Genomic DNA, 18,224 nt, shown 5'->3' with positions numbered 1-18,224 from the left:
TTACGTCTATGATATAGAAGGCAACTTATTTTAGACCTTATCTGAGATTGATTGAGTCACATTTTCAGTCCTAAATGGGAAAAGAAAGCAAAAGTCCAAATTAAATATACTGATTATTAAGAGTACATAACATCATAGCCAACAGCTAACCAGAAAAGAAAGCTAGAGCAGTTGCCAAATCTAGAACTGAGAAAACAATTAGATGCCCAAGTTGTCACAAATCATACCTGAAAATATAGCATTCTTATCCGAGATTCTGACAAGATTGCAGCTCAGCTAAAGCCATTGTGGAGAACATCACATCAAGCTTTTTTCACACTGAAGTGAATGAACATTGGTCTCTCTAAAAAAGTCTGTCTCCTGTGTAAGCAAATGCAGATCTGCATGATTTTTTTTTATATAGCTAAGGAATTGTGAACATCAGCACTGTAGCATTGTCCTCCCATTGTTCATAGATTTGCTCGAGCGGGCACCAGTAAAGTTTTCATTGTGAGACTTGTTACTGTTTTGGGCATATCAAATACGCCACGGGGAGCTTACCAAGTTCTGTTTTGTAGTTGTGATACTCTCAGTAGCTTGCCGGGCTCTCTGAGAGAGAGAGAGGAATCGAACATGGTCGGTCATGTGCAAAGCAAACTCCCTACCGCTGTGCTAATGCTCCAGCCTTCTGAACATTATGGGGGGAAAATGAAATACTGATTGTTCAGTGAGAATTTGGAATGAATCACTGAAGTGGAAGCAAGAGTCTGACTTGGGGACTTTACTGACCTTTCCAGAAATAGAAAACCATCAGAAAAGAAATATTTATTACTTCAATAGGGAGGGGAGGGGAAACACTAAAGTAGTTCACCCAGTGATGTTAATGGAGTGGTAGTTGTAAACTGTGTTTCGTTTTTATAAGTAAGAAAATATCTGATAGTTTATGTTGCTTTTTAATATCATATCCATCCAGCATGTAATGTAGTGTATATATGCAAAACATAAACTATCATGTCCAAATCAGTTTGTGTATATGTCTTAGCACAATAAATGATTTACATTCCCTGGATCATAAAGGGAAAACATCCTTTCCCCTTAACTACATTTTAAAAAGGCAAGACTACATCAGTTTAATAGTCTACAGAGATCTTTTGTAAGTAGCCTAGACTTTCAGAGCTGCAAAGGGCTTTAGAGACCAGCCAATCCACCTCTGCATCTTGGAGATGAGGAAAGAGACCTATAGTAGTGAAATGACTTGGCAGTGGCTATAAAAAAGATGAATGGCAGTACCAAAAACTCAAATTATTATCTCATGTCTCCTTTTCTAATGTTTTTTCATACTCTTTCTTTTTTATCTGTTCTTTTGTTAGTAAAGAACAGAATGCAAATGTAACTCAGTGGAAGATTCTATTCCTGGAAAGCAAGGGTTCCAATCAGTGTAAAGTCTACTCCTAATGCAAGAAATCCCCATGCCAAAGTAAAGAGACACTCATAATTAATGGAACCATATCCCAGTAACTGTAGATATCCTTTATTGTCTGAGTTTATTCAAAAGATTACACCACGTTCCATTGACATGAACCCCTAGCACAGCCACAGGGTGGACTAATTAGGTAGTGAAAAGTCCTCAGTTTTTGTTCTTCAACAGCAAAGAATGAAGACCACACACCACACAAATATCACTGTATCACTGTCATCCTGTTGTTCATCGATTTACTCGAGTGCACGCCAGTAATGTCTCCATTCGTCCATGCCTAAGATTTTAGCAGGCCTCCCCTTACTCGTCTTTCCCAATGCTGCCATATTGGAGGCTCTTTCAGGGGAAAGAGACCTGTTATTGTTACAAATATAGTAATAATAAATCAAGCAAGTTTACTTAAACACAGAATACTCCAGAGAAAATGAGCGGGTTCACTCTTTGAGTCTAATCCCATTCTGTTTAATTCTTTATGTTCTTTAAAAAAGAAACAATTGGATGCCCCACCTAGACATGCTCAGTGGCCAAAATTCTGTGCTGGAATCTTGGTGGTGTCCAGGGCCTAGATCATTCAGGGGATTGAACAGAGATCTTAGGCTCATTTATTTAAACAGATGAGAAATGGTGTTTTATGGTCTTTTTTTATAGAGTGGATTAGGTGACAACGCCATCTTTGTGGATTTTAGGCAAAAGATTGATAATGATTGGATTATGTAACTAGCCTGCTTCTGCACGCATGATTGCCCATGATGCATATACAAAAGCCCACTTGAAAGTTAAGCTATGGTGTTAATTGTACCCTAATGAGTAGTTAATAAGGTGGATGAATAGAGGACATGGTTTTGTCCTGTTTGCGCATGCATAAGCTTGAAAGAAATCTGTTGGTTATTGTCTATTTTTTTTTCTCCATATAAGTTTTTCCCCAGCTGCAGCTTCATTCTTATAGGGCCCAGGAGGCGTTCCATCTCCTTGATTTTGCTCAGCTGCCATGTTGCTTGTTAACTCTTCACTGCTTGCTTTGGGGCAGAGAGAAAGAATAGGCTACACTCATCAGTGCTCAGGATCACACCTGGCTCTTTGCTCAGGTGGCTTCTGCCTGTGGAGCTTCAAGGCCCTGTGGTGGCAGGAATAGAAATGGAGAGAGGTGTTTTGGTGTGTAAGTCAAAAGCTTTAAAATTTGCACTGTTTCTCTTGCTCCAATAGGTTACTTTTATTTATTTATTTATTTTAATCTTTACCAAGGCTATGTGCTCTGTAATCCTGTTAAGATAGTTTCATGCATACATCCTTCTAACACCACACCCATCACTAATAGCCTAGTATTAAATTCTCAGTGCCTACTGTAACATACTGATATGAAAACTGTAAAAGAAAGTTACTTTTGTTGTAAATGCTCAAGCCATTGTTACTTCTAAGAGCTGTAAAGGATGGAAGTTGGCAGGTGTAATGTATCCAGTTGTGGAATTCCTCCAAGTCTATGAGTCCTTGCCCTCAAACCAATTCACCTGCCTCATATAGTAAAACAATTTATCTAAGAGGCTTGTGAAATGTGACCCTTTGGTTTCAAACTCTAAGCACTACTCATTAATTTTTTTTTCCAGATTCCCTTCTAAGAGGTAAGTCAAAGCTGCAAATACCCTGTTAACCTCAATCACTATGCAAAATCAAAAGGGTTCTGTAGAGTTCACTCATGTACAAGTTAAAGGAGAAGATTTTTTAAACTATGTGCACAGAGCTCTGAAAATGGATCCCGTGACTCAGCAATAATATAGTACTCTGCTGCTTGTTGTGCTGAACCTTAGAGAAACCACTAGAGGAAAATTCCATGTAAATTGCCAAGGCATCAAACCAGAACTATCCTTAGGCATTGTAACATTGCAAAACTGCTTATTTCGTTTTGTAAAGTTCTTTTTCTTTTCAGAAAAAGTGCAATTTGTTTACGGAGTCAAAAGCTCTTTCTCCATAGATAGCCTCTTTTTTCCCATACCTCAGAGATTTCAGTTACAACAAAAGCTCTCTTTCATAAAACTGAAGAGCAGCTTGATGCATAGTTAGCTCCTAAATTCATATATTTGCCTATAGAGTAAATAGCTTCTAAGGAATCCCAAAGAGACCAAACTCAGAACACTTTATGGTTCTTTGTTAACAAACCTTAAAAAAAATGTGTTTAACTTTGTTGTCATTGCTGTGAAGTAAATATTCATTTATATTACAGTGTATTATATGCTTCTTATTTTTTTCTGAGTTTACATATTTTCCCTCTGGTCTTTCACTTTACAAACCTGTAATTTTCATCAATTTATAGAAAAGGCCATAAATGCATAGTTATGCAGTTTAACATTGGTTGAGGTTTTTCTCACCCTCCATTTCCACCCACCTTCATAGTGCAGAATTTATAGTCTCCATGACTTAAAATGATCTACTGACTGGCAAGGGCTACTGGCATATTTCAGTTGGATTTACTTCTACAATAAGACAAGTCAGGAGCTAAGAGGAAAACCAGACAATATTTGTTATTGAGTAACAAATAACAAATTAAGGGGAGCAGGTAAAGGTATTCATTATACTAAATGTTTTAGATAGAAGATATCTAAGATACTATTGTAGACAACTATAAGAGGAAACATGGGTCAGTCTCTATCTGAATGTGGTTTGTTCACATAACATTAAGATGCTGAGGTATATTTCCTTGTTTTCAAGACCTGTTAGCAAAGTTGAAGTAATACACAAATGGTTTAGAATCTGCCTCTTCCTTTCTTCTTCTACCTTCATTAGCATCTTCCTTTCCTCCTTCTATTTCTCCTTTTCTCCTTTACGTTCTTTCTAAAATATTCAACAGTATTATTTGTTTTGGTTTTTGAACCACACCTGACAGTGCTCAAGAATTACTCCTAGCTCTGTGCTCAGGGATCACTCCTGGGATGTTTGGGGGGCCATATGGTATGCCTGGGGTCAAACTTGGGTTGGGGCCACATGCAAGGCAAGTACCCTACCTGCTGGACCAATTCCGAAGTCTTGCAACTGAATGTTACGCTTTCACTTTTCTAAACTGCTTAGAGTATTCTACATACTCTATACAATCCTTATTTGGGGATCATCTGAAAATGATCAACTTCTTTGAAAATAAAGTAATATTTTGTATTTATTAAAGGAATAAATATTTCATTTAATTCACTGAAATATTCTATGAGATACATAATGTTACTACCATCATTTCACATATAAGGAAATAAAAGCACAGAGAAGTTAAGTAGCTTTCTCAAGAGGTTAAGTAGCTGACTAAGTTCAATCCCTGTCACCCCATATAGTTCCCCAAGTACCATCATGAGCAATTCCTGAGTCAGAGCCAGGAGTATCATGGTGTATGACCAAAAAAATTTTTTTAAATGGACAGAAGATTTTAACCCAGTCATTTTGACCTATGATCTATATTATAATCTGTAATATCATCTGTACTAGTTTATTTATATAATTTAAAAAAGATAATAAGTACAACCAATGATCCAAGATTTCTGTGATTTATTTCATAGAATAAGTGTTATTTCTTATACAAATGTTTATCTCCAACCAGTTTGCCTTCAAGGATGACCCAGAAATAAGTCTCCTTCCATCTTACAATTCTGACCTTTTCTGCATCATTAGAGTTTTCTCTATTGGACTTGCAAATGGGTAAGAGCTTTTATATTGGAGGGTTTTATGAGCATTTCCTGAAGTGGTGTGCATAATTCTATTCGCTATTGACCAAGTTCCATACTGTTATTTGGTAGCAAGATAAGCAGTTTTAGTGAACTCTTTCTAGAAAGAAAAGGATCAGGGCTTGGTGAACAGGTAGCATCTTTGTAATATTTTTAGTTTTGATAGGACATATCCTGAATGTCACCTGTTTTTTTTGAACTGTGATATATGTTATTTCTGTTCACAACCTAATTTAATAGGAACATTTGAGAATATTTTTTACATGCATGCCTGAAGAAATAACCATAAATAGAATAAACTGCTATTTTATTCTATGAGAGAAAAATACTATTCTCTGTTCTGTGATGCTAAGAATAGAAAACTCTATATCCAAAGTAGAGAGAAACTAGTTAGGTAGATATACTTTTTTTGGTAATCAGTTTCATAATTAATTCTACAAACAGAAGCAGGACCATAACTTTTATTTATTTTTGTTTTTATTTTTATTTTTTGCTTTTTGGTCATACCCAGAGATGCTCAGAGGTTATTCCTGGCTCTGCACTCAGGAATTATTCCTGGCAGTGCTCGGGGGACCATATGGGATGCCAGGGATTTAACCCAGGTCGGCCGCGTGCAAGGCAAACGCCCTACCCGCTGTGCTATCACTCCGGCCCCAGGACCATGACTTTTAATGTCTTAATGACCTGTGACTAAAGTAAGATATATTCAATTCTCACCTCTCACTAGCTCTGTTTTTTTTTTGTATTCATGTATCATTTTCAAGATGGTACAAAGAGTAAGCTCCATTTCTAACTTCTGCATAGGTCTATGTCGTTATGCATTGATGTATTTTAAGTAAAACAATGAAACTACTAGTTTTCATGCCTACAAATATCTCATGTCCCATCCCTTTCTCTATTCACATTGGCATATGAACTTTTCAAAGTAAAATATCTCCATGTGTCATAAAAGCATTATCAATCAGCCAAACAGTACAATGTACATTCTTATAGAGATTCTTCATATACTTTCCTTTTAGTTCCCACTGCTTGTCTTTTTCCCCCAATACTTTCTGTTCTTTAACATTATTTTTCTTATAATATCTATAAATTAATTTCCCTTCTTATCAATGCTATACCACACCCTGTTTTTTTCTCTCCTAACAAGAAATTGCTTGCCATCTGAGGGATGATGCTTTTCATGCTAGCATAATAATTTTCTTAATTTGTCCATTGAGAAGAATAGATGAGATTCTAAAAAACAAAATGATTAGCAAAGAGAATCTGCCTGTGATTACCATATTCCAGATCAATGTGAAATATCTCTTTAAGTATAAGCCACTCGCCTTACAAGCGGCCAACATGGCCGACCCGAGTTCGATTCCTCTGCCCCTCTCGGAGAGCCCCGCAAGCTACCGAGAGTATTCGATATGCCAGACACAGTAACAACAAAGTCTCCAATGGAGACTTTGTTACTGGGCCCGCTCGAGCAAATCGACGATCAACGGGAGGGCCTTTACCTTACCTTTACCTTACAGGTAGTTGGTAATGATGTTGGTTTGAATTTCTTTCAGTTGTAATTGGTGGGTAAATAAAGTGTTTTAATTATTTTGTTTAATCAGTGTAGTTGCTGTTGCTATCCCTAAACTTCAGAGATAAAACTCTTGAATAATGTGGCATAATATATCAGCAGTGCAAATATATATATATATATATATATATATATATATATTTATCAAGAGCATTCCACATAATGCATTATTCTTGCACCTATCATTTTGGTAAGATTTTCAAAAGATACTGTTTTCTATGCTTATGAAATCATTTAATAGCCTACATAATATTCCAAAAGTATTTTCCTACAAATTCCTATGTTGCCTCAGAAGTATAACACAATAAGAATTTAGATTGATCTTTACTCTTTAGTGGCAATTTTACTTCAAATTTAAAAGGTTTGTCCAATTTATCTTTTGTTGATGCTAATCATAATGGGTTTTTCTCTAGTACAAAGGGCGTACTCTACAATCATTGATGAATAAAAAAACATTGGTGTGGATAATTGCTGTTTTTGGCATATCGAATACACAATGGATAGCTTGCCAGGCTCTGCTGTGAGGGCAGAATACTCTCGGTGGCTTGCCAGTCGTTCCGAGAGGGATAGAGGCTTTTGGGGCCACCTCTAATCGCCCTCGTAGGTGTTACCATATTTGAATCCTATCAAATATGGTACAGAAATTCCGGAAGATGGGTATTTAGGGTCCGGAAAGCGTCCTGGAGTGTGGCGGCGGCTGGGTAGTGGAGGTAGTGTCGGTAGTGGAGGTCTGCCAGTGGGGTATTTATCTGGTCCCGGTAGGGGTAGGGTTGGTCTTCTGTGCGCAATCCGATCCCTGGGTCTCTGGTGGTTGGTGGAAGCAGACAGGGCAGGGTAGGGTGGGGCTCCTGATTATAATCCCTTTGTCACCTGTGGTTAGTAGGAGCAAGCAGAGAATCTCTGTCCCTGGGTCCATTGAGCCTGGAGCCCAAGGTCTCAGAAAGTTCCGCTTATCTTGTTCTGTGGGTCTTCAGTTGTGCGTGAGTCTTGGCCAGTTGCCAGGCCGGTCCGGAAAGCATCCTGGAGTGTGGCGGCGGCTGGGTAGTGGAGGTAGTGTCAAGAAGGGAGACATCCATGACATTGCCAACTATCGCCCGATCTGCCTATTGTCTGTCATCTACAAGTTTTTCACTCGAGTCATCCTAAATAGGATTGGCAGAACACTAGATGAAGGACAACCATGCGAGCAAGCAGGGTTCCGCAAAGGATTCAGCACCATCGACCCTATCCACATGATAACCAAGCTCATTGAGGTTTCTTGGGAGTTCAAGATGCGGCTCTGTCTAACGTTCATTGATTTAAAGAAGGCCTTTGATTCTGTTGAGATGGAAGCAGTCATTGAAGCCCTAACCCAGGTCTCTGAGACATATGTTAATGCAGGAAGAACAGCTCAATACATCAAGATCCATTGTGAGATGTATTGCGTATTCACTACCAGTATCTCACCATTCTATAAGGAAGTGATCATCGATGTCAAGAGAGGGGTTCTGCAGAGTGATACCATTTCACCGAAACTCTTCAGTGCCACCCTCGAGAACATCATGTGATGATTGGAATGGGAAGGAATGGGAGTGAAGATAGATGGTCGGCAACTACACCACCTCCGCTTTGCTGATGACATTGTTTTAATAACACCAAACATCAGCCAAGCGGCACAAATGCTGGCCGACTTCGACCCTGAATGTGGAAAGGTAGGACTACAGCTGAATCTTACGAAGACAATGTTTATGAGAATCAGCCTCGTTACTGACGCCCCATTCGCTCTCAATGGAATGACCATCTCCGAATGCAACAGCTATGTGTACCTAGGTTGAGAGGTCAACATGACAAATAACCTGGCACCCGAGCTGCGCAGGAGGAAGAGAGCAGCTTGGAACGCCTTCAAGAACGTTGAAGAAAGAGCTAAGAGGATGAAGAACCTCCGGCTCCAGGCACGTCTCTTTGATTCCACTGTTCTTCCTGCATTAACATATGTCTCAGAGACCTGGGCCCCACGCAAACAGGATGAGAACACTATTCGTGTCTCCCAAAGAGGAATTGAAAGAGCTATGCTTGGAATATCACGTTTCACTCAAATGAGAGAAAGAATCCGGAGTTCCAACATCCGTCGATGATCAAGAATCAGGGATGCTGTCTCGTTTGCCAAGATGTCAAAAATCAGATGGGCTGGTCACGTAATGAGATTTAAAGACTAACGCTGGACTAGAGCTCTTACCGACTGGATTCCATGGGATGTCAAAAGACCTTGTGGCCGCCCACCTACCAGATGGTCAGACTTCTTCATCAAGATCATGAACGATCAGTTTGAGGCTCTTCATGTTCCTAGAGTGAACAGACGCCATTGGGCTACACTAGCACGTGACAGGGACAAACGGAGACGTTACTGGCGCCCGCTCAAGCAACTGGATGATTAACAGGAAGTCAAGTGATCAAGTGATCAAGTACATATCCCTTGATTAAAAAAATGGTCTTTGCTGTCCCTTCTAATTTTTTCAACCTGAAATTTTTTCAACCTGACATTACTGGCGCCTGCTCGAGCAAATTGACGATTAACGGGAAGTTAAGTCATAAAGTGAATAAGTGGTGTGGATAAAGGTATTAATGTTATGCTAATGGATCTATGGATCATGCAGAGCTATTGGTACTGTTCAATATGGAACAATTAAAAAAAAAGTTTGGAATACCACATAAGGATTCAATAAAACCAAATGAAATTTGACATGAGCGAATGTAAAGCATATAGAAACATGACTTAATAGTAGTACTTAAAAATATTTGGAGGTTTTAGAACATTCTAATATGAGACATAGTAATTGAAAAGGTCACCATGACCTAAATTCATGGAAGTAGTATCTGAGGATATGTTAATAATCAAATGAGTTCTAAAAATATTTTTGTAATTTGTTTTTACTTGATTTCTCGTTGGTTAAGTAATATGGTTTTATTCTTGCAAATAATGAAAGACAGAAAGATATGCTACACATAGTCACATAGATCTGTGTTCTACCAGTAATTTTCTATAGATATGAACAAAATTTTATGCATATAATAATCACATTTCCCATTTTAAATCCTGATTTTTCTATTTCATTAAATCTTGAAGGCTAAGGAGAGATAGTATTGCAGTTGAAGTGCTCATCTTGCATACAGCAGATCTGAGTCCAATCTCCAGCACCTCATATGGTCCCCTGAGCACAGAGCAAGGACCAATCTGTTAGCAACACAGGGTATGAGATCGCCCAATCACTCAAAAAGAACTTGCAACCATACTCCTAATTATCCTAAAATATTTCAGCAGCAATAGAGAAACAAAATATATTTGAACCATTTCATCCCTGTGCACCATTGGGAGTAATACCTGAATGCAGAACCACAAATAACCTCTGAGTATTGCCAGGTCTGACCACAAACAAACAAAAAAGTTATGTTGAATGATAGAAAACCTCACTAAACTCACGTTCAGAGTTTGTTCTCAAATTGTGGGATGCATGTAATTACACACACACAGAGAGACAAATGGACACACACAAAGGCACACACGCAAAGGCACATATAAACATACATACACACACACACACACACACACACACACACACATACACAGAGCCACCACCAACCACCACCCGAGATTCTAGTTCCATTGGTACCTATCACTAACTTCAGTCTCTTAATGCTTTACAAAGAGCTGAAACTTCCTTTGCTTCCCAGTGGGGGAAATTTGGTCACATTTTATACATCCATATTTTTATATACGTGCTATTGTGCTATGTCTTTGAAATGTAATGACTCAAGAAAATTACATTCAGAATCATAGCATTCCTCATGTTAGTAATTTATGATAATGGATGTCACTGTAGATTTAGGAGTCATTTATATTGTCCACCTTTTCCTATTTCTTCTAGATTAAATAAATTCTTCATATCGAGTTTTGCTGCATTTTTCATTTTTCTAGTCTGTACCACTCACTTTCAGTATATTTATAATCCTTTTATCTGGTCTTTGTAGTTTCCAAATGATGCCTTGGATATTTTAAGTTCTGAGCAATCAATGCCCTTCTCAAATTGCCCTCTTAAGATTTTTGTAAAATAATATTCTCCATAATACAACTTTAAATTACCTACCTTTTCCTTTACTAGACTTAATCCAAGAAGGCTAATTGAACATTAAGCATTTTAATCACCCCACACTGTCAACCCTATCTTTTCATTACTGAGAATTGGATAGGCCATGAGCTTAATTGTGCTCCTGGCAATATAACTAGAATAAAAGCTTGATAATGTGATTACTCTGTAACTGTGGGCTTAGTATTATTAATATATATACAAATATTATCTAGTACATATTAAATTTAATCAAATTCATGATATTCATAAGAAATGTAGAGTATATAGATAGGTAGGTTATAGAATATATTTTATAGGGCTTATGATAGAATTGGAAAAATAAATTAAAGTTCAAGTCAATTATAAGATGACCCAGAATAAAGACTTTAGGAGTGATGTGGATAAAAAATGTCACAAGAAGTATACAAAACTATTCAGATGTAGAAGTTATTATTGCATTTATGTGCAAGAAATATTCAAATATATATATAATTCCATAGATATATGGTAATTCAGTTACTCAGGAGCACACACCACATTCAGACATACAGTTGCACAGGAAGCACATATTGAACTATACTAATTTGGACTTATACAAGTTGTAAATACAGAAAAAAAGTAACTAAGACATATAGGTACTTTCATTCTAACATAAGATAGATTTTCCTGACAGTAAAAAAAATCAATATTTATTTGAAAATGTTGGGGTGTTGTTTTTGGAAAAATGAAACAAAAATGTCCATGGTATTGTATTATGCTAATAATACTATCTTTTTGTCTCCTCTGGAATTTACTAAGGGATTCTAGAGTTCAGTCAAGGCTCTTGTACTATTTTTAAACGTGTTCATTGAACAAACAGCACCTTTCAAAGGCATTTCAAAGCAAGATGTGAATTCAAATAGAATAATATATGGAACTATGTAGGTGTAAATATGGATCCATTTTATCCCTTTTATCCAAGTAGATCAATTAGTCTTGTATTATTATTCTTGATATGTTTTCACTCTCAGCATTGGGAGTTAGCATGAATGTGAATTATTCTGATTATGCTTTCTCTTATGATGGTTTCTTCTATACTTATCTACAGCGCTTGAATGAAAATTTCCTAATGTAATGAAAGCTATATGCATCTAATTGGAGCCTTAAGGAGGAATAAGAAAAAGACTGGGAAAGCAAAAATCATAGAATGCACCTGTCCCAACTTTCACCTATTATGTACAATTTATAAGGAAAATCAAATAGTGAAGTCATACTCCACTATTTTGTGTGTTTCAATGTCTTTATGACATAAATAATCTACTCTCTTAAAGTGACCTATTCTAGATAAAATTAGTTTGCTCTGTGCTAGATAAGTACACTGAATGAGGACTAAAGAAAAGGTAAGAGGAGATGTTTGTAAGATCACAAATTAATGTTCTTCCAAATTTTAGTTTCTGCTGAATTTTTGTATTCTTTCCCAATTATTTGTCTCTATTATATATTCAGCTATAAAGGGTGGCCCTTGTGAGCTCATAAGTTATGGTCATTAAGTCCAGAAAGTAATCCACATATATTTGGTCAATTGATTTTCATAGATATACCAAAGCAATTCACTAGGAAAAAAATAGTTTTTTCAACATATGGTACTGAAACAACTAATTATCTATGAGGGGGAAAAAAGAATCTTTACTCTTCTACTCTTTTATCACACAGAAAAATTAACTTGAAATGGATAATTAAACTAAGCATAAAAGATAAAACAACTAATTTGAAGTAGAAAAAGTATGAAATCTTCACAATTTGGGTTTAGAAAGATATTTCCTAGTAAATAAAAAGCAAAAATAAAAATTAATGACACTTAAACAATTAAAATTTTCTCTGAAGAACTAAGTTCATGCTTTTTATGTGTGAGGCTCATGTTCAATCCCCAGTACCATATGATCCTGGAACACTGTCAGGAGTGATCCCCCAAGTCACTAAGCACTACTGCTGTGGCTCAATATCCCTCCACCCTAAATAATGAAAGTTTTATTTTAATTTTGTCTTTTGGGCCACATCTAGTGGTGCTCAGGGATCATTCCTGGTGGAACTTGGAGAACCATATTGGGTGCTGGGGATCAAATCTGGGTTAACTGGGTACAAGGCAAGCACCCTATGTGCTGTACTTTGTCTCTAATTTCTAAATTTTTATTTGAAAGATACTATTAAGTATATAAAAATATCTGTCACTGATACCAAAATATACATTACATGTGACTGACAAAAGTCTTCAATCTTTTTTTTTCTTTTTTAGCTTTTAGGGTCACACCCGATGATGCACAGGGGTTACTCCTGGCTCTGCACTCAGGAATTACTCCTGGTGGTACTCAAAGAACCATATGGGATGGTGGGAATTGAACCTGGGTCAGCCACATGCAAGGCAAATGCCCTATCTGCTGTACTATAGCTCCAGCCTCCAAAAGTCTTCAATCTTGAATACATAAAGAACTCTTCAACTTAAAAATGAAAGAAAATATTCTGATTTAAATGGGAAACTTGAACATCATAGGGAAAGACACAGAAATAGTAAACAATAAAAATGATGGTTAGCATCACAGTGAACTGTAAACACCAATTAAAACTTGAACACTCTCTTACATGAATGGTAATCAATTACAGCAAAAGGAAGGTATGAAGAAGATACATTGAACAAGAAATAATATCATGAAAGTCATGATAAAATAAGAAAACATGAAAAATTCAAAATCTAAAATAAGTTTACTGTCACTGGATAAAGGAAAACCACAGGAGTGAAGAGTGGAAATTGGTGGCTAGAGATAAACAAGCAATTTAATATGAGGTTCAGGTCATGTAAGTCTTAGTGGTTATCACAAGTAATTTTAACTTCATTATAGAAGCAGTGAATGCGTGAAAAGCATAGAAAGATTTAGACTAAGGAGTCTATTCTGACTTGCCATTTTCAAAGATTATAGCAAAGATAGAAAAAGCAAGAATAAATTACTAGATTTTAGCTTGCACATTGAGCAGACATTAATACTATTAACTGTGATAGGAAACAGAGTAGAAGAAACCACAGTTAGGCCTTCTTGGCTCTCAATAGCTTGAGAGAATGACCCCAGCTATGAATGGAGTTGTTTTTGCAAGGAAAATTATTTTCAGTAGGAGGAAGAAAGACTTTAACAATTCATCCTGTTTATAAATCTGCAAATGACAAGAGGCAAAAAGAATTACATAAGTAGAAAGGAGATCATGTGATAAGGAGCATAGCTGTATGAGTAGGTTTGAGTGCAGGAATATTAATCAACCGTCATTATTAAAGGTTAAGGAAGTAAGATCTGTTCCTAAGCTGTGCTGTTTGTGATTTGGCTTCTCGAACAGGAATAAATACATTTCAAATTGAGAATTTCAGATACACTGACAATAGATACAAGTTCTGAATGATGAAAGAGGAGCAACAGTAAGAAATGCTTTCAAGTTGTTAAAACTGATGTAATGTCAGAATACTTCTACAAATTTATGAGACATAACCTAAGAAAAAGAAAATCTTTATATCATACTTTGAAATGAGGATGAAATATGCATCATAAATATTAAATATATTGAGGGAAATTGCAGGGTGCTAAAAAAGAAAATATTTTTGATATTTTGAATGAGCAATTATCAGGCTATTAATTTATTATGTATTTAATAAAAATTTACCAAGTGACAGTTGATATTTTAAGTAAAAATAATTTGGACTTATTTTTAAACTGAGTGAAAGGAATCATAATATTTCAAATTAACACTCAAGTCTGGTGCTAGGTTATCTGTATTACAACTGCAATGCAGCAAGATTGGGAGAAAAAATAAAGAGGCTTCAGAACTCTACCACCTGTGCCTAAAATGAAGTTGAGTTGAAAACATTCCTAACTTGGAAACACAAAGTACTAACTCCGAACTGTTCACAATAAGAAGAAAGTAAACTTTAGAATAGACTCTATGTGATGATTTAATGAACTTCTTGATAGTGATCTTTCTCAAAGAAAAAACTAGGTAGATGACATAGGAATGGAATTTAATAAAATATAAGATACCCAAACGTTGAAATTAATCTTAGTATAAATATCTGATGTTCTCATTCATCTATGGAACATAGTGAAAATAAATAAGGGAATATGCAGTTCAATTAGTGACAAATCCTTGGATTACAAAAATGATTACCAAGCAGTGTGGGGGTGAGGGCAGGTTCAGAGGGAAGAAATTTTGGACCAGAGGTGACATAGGGCTAGTGGTGGAGAATCATGGGCACTATAGTGGTGGTGGGTGCAGCAATTTTGTATGCAAAATCCATAAACTTTAGCAGTATTATCAACATTAAAAACCCAAACAAGTTATAACCCAAATCAGGTTATATATAAAACTACAGCAGTAGGGCATTTGCCTTGCACGCAGCCAACATGGCCGACCCGAGTTCGATTCCTCCGCCCCTCTCTGAGAACCCGGCAAGCTACCAAGAGTATCTCGCCCACACTGCAGAGCCTGGCAAGCCACCCGTGATGTATTTGATATGCCAAACACAGTAACAACAAAATCTCCAATGGAGACGTTACTGGGCCCGCTAGAGCAAATCGATGAACAACGGGAGGCCTTTACCTTATAACCTGATAATAGTCTTGACACCTCAAATCCCCCACTTCACCCCATCCTGAGGGAAAATTCCCATAAGTATGTTTCCAAACTTCTAATATAAATTAAGCTTTTGTTTCAAGGACTTTGCTTTTCCAAACCTTTCTGGCTAAGGGAGTCTTAATCCCATTTTCCCCTACACATTCCCTTTACACTGTATTTTTGTTACCTTAATTCTTTTAACGAAAGGTAAATAAAGACAAAGATGGTTTTACTTAGAAAAAGTTCTTCATATCTTTGAACCTAACCTTCTTTCAGTGACTTGAGTTGCAAGCACCTCACACATAAGCACGTAGATAAAAATCAGAACCTACATTTCAACAGTGATTCTCAAAACCATTTTTATTCAATAAACATTTTCCACAGTAAGGGTTTAATCCTGAGTTTGAAAGCTAACTTGTTTATCCTTTACATTGTATCTTCTACCTGTATTCTAAATTATATATACCATCACACACACACACACACTCACACACACACGTGTGCACTTATCTATCTCATTTGGGGAAAAGGAATTATGCTTAGCAGTTTTCTATATCCTTCATTCCATTCACCTGGTGCTAATACAAATACTATTTATATTCATACGCAAATATAAATCATTTATATACATAATATAAATACATATAAATAGTAATTTATACATTTTATATAAGTGCATAATTTTTAGCACATGGTAAACCCTAAAAACATTTATTTAAATAAATAATAATATAAGTAACTGGAGCAATAGCACAGCGGTAGGGTGTTTGCCTTGCACGCAGCCAACCTGGCCGATCCGAGTTTGATTCCTTCGCCCCTCTCGGAGAGCCCGGCAAGCTACCGAGAGTATTCGATATGCCAAACACAGTAACAACAAAGTCTCCAATGGAGACGTTACTGGGCCCGCTCGAGCAAATCGACGATCAACGGGAGGGCCTTTACCTTTTATAAGTAACTGGAGCAATAGCACAGCGGTAGGGTGTTAGCCTTGCACGCAGCCAACCTGGCCGATCCGAGTTTGATTCCTTCGCCCCTCTCAGAGAGCCCAGCAAGCTACCAAGAGTATCTCGCCCGCACGGCAGAGCCTGGCAAGCTCCCCGTGACGTATTCAATATGCCAAACACAGTAACAACAAAGTCTCCAATGGAGATGTTACTGGGCCTGCTTGAGCAAATCGATGATCAACGGGAGGGCCTTTACTTTACTATAAGTAACTGTAATTCCAGACTAGTAAAGAAATTTAATCTAGGAGAAGAAATATGGTAAGGATTAAAATCTCTATAGAAATTAAATGAGATAATGGCAATTCTTGGTAGAGAAGGTATTTAGTAATATTATTGAAATAAAGTGAGTAGCAAGCTATTCTATTTAAATGTGTATGGTTAAAGTATCTGCTGTCTTCTCTGGAAGATTTTGAAGAATTACTGGCTAGAACACTATGCAGAATAGTTTGTAAACCCGGAAGCAATGGTTTTGTTGGGCTGTTGTTTATTATCTCCCAGTTGAGGTCAGAGCCAATTTCCCTTTCACTAATCTTAGAATTTGTATGCAGACTCATGGTGAGGTTGCTTTCTCTTTTTTCTCTTTCTTTCTATCTCTTTCATTTTTAAAGTAATGACTAAGTTGAACAAATCAAAAGCAAGTTAAGAACAATTTAAAAATATAGAATCTGTTATGGCAAGTAATAGGAAAAAGGGAAAGAAAGGGATGGACAGACATTTTCAGTAACACATTTTCAGTTGTTTGCCCCTTGCTAGGCCTTTGGTCTATGCATTTATTGTTCTTCTGGTTCCCTGGCTTCCACTGCACTCTTAGAGATCAGGTCTCTTTTCTGAAATGAATCAAGACCTGATTATGGTTTTGGATCAAAATCAGAGGAACACTTTGAGGACTTAAGGCTTCTGAACTCTGACAACATGAGGATGTAGGATCAAAGTGTCACTAGCAGAATACCTATTTCACATAGAATGACTAAATCCTGGGGAGTTAAAGGTTTTCAGAATTTCTATGTCTAGCTTTTCTGACATTATTTTTAATCTTTGATGTAGTTTTGCTGGCTTACTTTTCTTAGTCTATATTCCTTTATCACATGATTTTTCAATAGTATCCGTATTATGGAAAATTTTAATTCCTGAAGAAAATAAAGTTGACACTATTATTTTCAGATGGAAAACTCCCAGTAAAATTTCCATTATTTCAATGAGTCAATAGGAATATATACTATATATGTAGGTCTAGGGCTGGAGTGATAGCACAGGGGGTAGGGTGTTTGCCTTGCACACAGCCAACATGGCCGACCCGACTTGGATTCCTCCACCCCTCTCAGAGAGCCCAGCAAGCTACCGAGAGTATCTCACCTGCATGGCAAAGCCTGGCAAGCTACCTGTGACGTATTCTATATGTCAAAAACAGTAACAAGTCTCACAATTTGTTGTGAGACATTACTGGTTCCCACTCGAGCAAATCGATGAACAATGGGAGGACAGTGCTACAGTGCTACAGTGCTATGTAGGTCTAGGTGTTCTAGTAAAAGTGGATTTATCTTTAAGAGATAACCACCTAATAGTTAAGATAAAATATGTACATCAAAAAAATAATAGTTTGAAAGCACAGTAAGATGTTCTGATTCCTATTATGGTATACTAACTTCAGCCAGGCTAACTTTTACTGCCAAGAACAACTAGGAATCCTCATAGCACAGCGGTAGGGCATTTGCCTTGCACGCAGCCAACATGGCTGACCCGAGTTCGATTCCTCCGCCCCTCTTGGAGAGC

The sequence above is a fragment of the Sorex fumeus genome, unplaced genomic scaffold (assembly GCF_029834395.1).
Source record: "Sorex fumeus unplaced genomic scaffold, SorFum_2.1 ptg000047l, whole genome shotgun sequence".
Taxonomy (NCBI): Eukaryota; Metazoa; Chordata; class Mammalia; order Eulipotyphla; family Soricidae; genus Sorex; species Sorex fumeus.
This window is presented reverse-complemented; position numbering follows the sequence as displayed.